This window comes from Rattus norvegicus, chromosome 7 (genome assembly GCF_021556685.1).
Source record: "Rattus norvegicus strain SHRSP/BbbUtx chromosome 7, alternate assembly SHRSP_T2T, whole genome shotgun sequence".
Classification (NCBI taxonomy): domain Eukaryota; kingdom Metazoa; phylum Chordata; class Mammalia; order Rodentia; family Muridae; genus Rattus; species Rattus norvegicus.
This window is the reverse complement of record NC_141540.1, coordinates 35,366,801-35,371,587: the sequence shown is the minus strand read 5'-3', so window position 1 is coordinate 35,371,587 and position 4,787 is coordinate 35,366,801.

Here is a 4,787-nt window from a genome sequence, read left to right as displayed (position 1 = left end):
CACATAGCTACAGCCCCCCGCCCCCCCCCCCCCCAGCCCTTGTAGAGAGGCTTGTGGCCATCAGTCAAGTAGAAGAAGGACCACGCCCTCCCATATGTAGATGAGGTACTCCCAAGCTCTCAGGTCAAGCCAATAGAAAGCACCTACTGTCAGACTCTGACCCACCCTGAAACTGTATAGAAGAATCCTATCCAGGAGGATTAAAGGTGTGCAATAATTACTCTGTCTCCTGAGAGCTTCTGTCATAAGAGCTGTAACAGGGCTGCTTGGGAAAGAGATCTGTCCTCCGGATACCACCGCCAGATGCTCCCCTGTACCCCTAGCGGGCTGGTTAACCTCCTCTTGGAGCAACTGAAGCAGCAGCGGCCGCGGAGGCAGTTCTCCCTCCCTGCCCGAGTTCTCCCCTTCACTTGAACCCGCGCACCTAGCTGAACCAGAGATCTCCGGGGAAAGCCTCCAGTACGCAGGCCCACAATAAGATACTAAGTTTTTTGTTGTTAAATCAAGGTCTCACTATTGCGCTCTAACTGGCATCAAAGTTGCTATCCTCCTGCCTCAGCAGGCTCCTCAGTCCTGGAATTACAGATGACCATTCCCAGATGTGCTGGAAGTTTTAATTAGGAAAGGGCGAATATTAAAACTTAGGTGAGCAAAAGGCTTAGTGGTTAACGATTGGGGTCCTGAAGTAGAGACTGAGAAGGGCAGCTTGAGAATCTAACTGAAGCAACGAGGCCGAATACAGCGGCAAGCTGGTAAGACTTGAGTCACAGATGCTTCCGAAATCACCCATGCTGACTGCACAGATTAATAGGAAGCTCAGAGGGAAACTTAGAGCCAGGAGCTCCCAGTCTCTGAAAGAGGCTCCTGGTTTACAGCCCAAGTTCCCGGACATCCAGGGCTTCAAATGACAAACCACATCTTGTAACTGAATGGATGGAAGGTGGGAGGGAGGGAAGGAAGGAGGGAAGGAAAGTAGGAAAAAAGTGGGGGGACGTGGGGGTTTGGGGGCGAACAGGGGTGTCTGGCATTGATGGTGCTTACCTTTACTCAGCACCACCCAGGAGGCAGGTGGATGGATCTCTGAGTTCCAGGCCAGCTTGGTCTACAAATCAAGTTCCAGGACAGCCAGGGCTGAACATATGTCTTTTTTAGAGGCAAGTTTGGAAGCCGTAATTAGGAACAGATTTACTAGCCTAACCTCCTGCCCTTACCGTATATAGAATGTGAGAGATAAATATTCTCGACTTTGGAATTCTACAACAGTTAAAAACAAAACTTACTTTAATCACTAAGTTCTGGAAGCATGGGTACATGGGGCATCTCCAATTACCATTTGGTGAGAAAAGTCTAGAAAAGCAAAGTTTTTGATAGCTGATGAAAATAATCATGTCTCCTAAGAAATTTAGTTAAAGAATTCTAGTGTCTAGGGAACTCTTTTTAAAAAGTGGGGGAGGGCAACCCAACAGACAAAGTGAAGTTTTTGCTTAGGGAACAATTGCAGGCATCCACAGTGCAATTCTTTGTGAATCACAGACTGAATGTTGGGATTGAATGTTGGGCATGCTACGTACAGGGTTTAAAACGACCTCTAGGGCTGGAGAGATGATTTCGAGGTGGAGAGTACTGTGCATTTCTTTTCTAGGCTCTAAATTCACTTCCCAGCACACACATCTGGCCATTCGCAATTGCCTGTGCATCGAGTTTCAGTAGATTCTAGCACCCTTGTGCTCCTTAGGAACCTGCATATACCCACACATGCCAAGAAAACACAAAAATAAAAAGCTACCAAAACACACACACACACACACGCACGCACGCACGCACGCACGCACGCACGCACGCACGCACGAGCGCGCACACACACACAAAATAACAAAAAGCACTCGAGGCATGCAGGTATCTGTGAGTTCAAGGCCAGCCTGGTCTGCAAAACAAGTTCCTGGACAGCCAGGGCGATTATACAGAGAAACCCTGTCTCAAAAAAAAAAGGGGGGGGGGGGTTTGGGGATTTAGCTCAGTGGTAGAGCGCTTGCCTAGTAAGTGCAAGGCCCTGGGTTCGGTCCCCAGCTTCGAAAAACAAACAAACAAACAACAACAACAAAAAAGAAACAAAGGAATGAGAATAAATGTGTTGGTAGCATGCTTTAATCCCAGCCCCTAGGAAGCAGAGGCAGTCAGATATCTTTGAATTCAAGGGCAGTCTGGTCTACTGAGTGAGTTCCAGGACAGCCAACGCTAATCAGGGAAATCCTATCTCCAAAATATAAGTAATAAAAATAATATAAATTAAAACATCAGACTCAAAAGGTGAATTCCTGTATATGGTTTTGGTCTTTGCGTGTGGAAGGATGGTGGGAAAAATAGAATGTGTTATTGTCTCTAAGGGTTAAACTCCCTGGAAATTTTCTGCTGCAAAAGCCCTAAGGAAGAAAAACTAAAAATCAAAGTTGATACCTCCTTCTCCAGAGCTGCTTCATCAACCTAGCTACACTGGTAGTCTCACCCAACGGGACAACATTTAGCCTGAATTCTACTATGCATTCCCTCCTATCTAGCCCTGGTAACTGAATCATTTCAGATAGCAACGATTGTTTCCTAAAGCACAGACCACGGTCAAATTCTTCAATTACAGAGGTTACAGGATTATTTGCTAATTCGAAGACCATAAAATAAACCTGTTGATTCTGTGGCCTGGCAGAGAGAAGAAAGTTCTGGACTTTATAAGTTCTATGTACTTGCCCTGGTAATAATTTCACAGTTTGACTGGAAAAAAATAAGTAAGATACACTGCACATTGGGACAACCCCACATGGATTTATTAGGGTTAAGAGTCTGCAATATCATGCTTTTGGTGATTAGTTCAATTCCACAGAAAAATGAAACACTTCTCTGTGTACCCAATGAAGCTTAGGGGGATCTTTTACAAGGTATAAAAAAAAAATCTATTAAAAAACTTGTTAGAACACTATTTTTAGTTTGCATTACTGAGCTTAATAATACTGATGCTTAAACACATGTGAATACTGAGAGTTTTCTGGGTCTTTTGTTTTGTTTTTGAGACAGGGTTTCTCTCTGTAGCCTTATGGCTATCCTGGAACTCATTCTGTAGATCAGGCTGGCCTCAAACTCAGAGGTCTGCCTGACTCTGCCTCCCTGTTACTGGGCTTAATGTAGTGCCAACATAGCCCAGGACCTCCAATGCTGAGATTTTAAAGGGGGGAACTAACAATAAAGTTCCCTCTAGGAAAATAACCTACCATTAAAATAATGTTCTGCCAGGCCGTGGTGGCACACACCTTTGACCTCTGTTGCACTCAGGAGGAGGCTGACAGATCTGAGTTCGAGGCCAGTCTGGTCTATATACTGAGCTCTAGAACAGCCAGGACTACATAGAGACCCTTCTTGAAAATACAAAATAAAGCGTATCTTTAAATTTAAAGGTCCATTTTTAAGAACTTAAGGTTATGCTTTTCAATTCCTTTCAATATAACCATAAATAGGTAAACATTGTTCAAGTATTTTTCCATTGATATTTTTTATTTTGTTCATGTTTAAAATTTAAGACTTTTTATAGAAGATACTCTCGAGCTTAGACACTGAGGAAATGATTAAGATACTGTGAATCTGAGGTCAGCTACTTCCTCTCCGGAGAAGTATTCTGAAACATTTCCTGTGTGGGTATACATTTACATTGTCCCAAAACATATGTACAGTGGAGACATTATACATTTTCATTGGCATTTACTAACTACACGTCTTATTGCAACTTTTTACATGTATAGTGAACTCTGATCATGTTTGCCCATATATGCAATTTGTTACTGGGAAACATTTGTGGTCAGTATTGTGTTCTAGGAAACAGAACTGTGGTATATTTGAGATTGCGTCAGGTCAACAGCATGAGTTTTACAGGACTCCTGGCTTCCTCTAAAATTAAAAATCTAGTATGAACGACTACATGCAAAGAAAGTTGACTATTGAGGAGTTTCTAAATGTTGCGTTTCGTCTTGTTTCATTACCAAACATTAGGTTTGATGAAGTTAGGGATGTTTGGGGGTGGGGTGGGGTGCGGGTCTTAACCTAGACGACTTAACAAAAATACAAAGAAGGGATTTGTTTTAAGCCTCAAGGAACTATTGAAACCAAAGCGTTTGGTAAAAGGGTAAGAAGCGAATGGGAGACTTAAAAAATGCAATTTTGTAACAAATTGAAGCAGTATGGAAACCTTCGGCTGTGGAAGTCTGGCTTTCCCTAGATTCCAGACAAAAGAAGCGTTTGCAAACCCAGGAGATTTGACTTCCTACGCTCCCTGATCCATAGTCTGCCTGGTTTCCCCGCTTCCCCTTCGGGACCAGAATTCGATGGAAAGCCAGGCTGCCGCCATTCTTGGGGGGCTCGGTGTCCCGAGAGGGAGCCAGGCCCCGGCAAAGGGTCCTCAAAAGCTGGCGCAGAACTCCGCCGATCAGAAGGCGACCGAGGCCGGTGCGAGGCTTCTCCGGTGCAGGGAGCAGGAGAGGAAACAGCGCGCCAAACCAGTACCGCCCATGCCTTATCTGCGTCCGAGGGGAAGGGTGGAGAGCCGAGGAAACAGCGGCCCCCACGCCCCAGCTCCCGCCCGAGCGCCTTTTAAACTGCGTTTCTGCACCTCTCGCCCTGCGCCGCGGCGGCTGGAACCCGCGCGAGCCGCCCAGCCAATCCGCGCCGCGCTTCCTCCGGGCGCCCGCCAATGGCGGCGCGTGTTCTTGGGGCGTGCACGAGACAGGCTCCCCCTCCCCACCCCACGCACT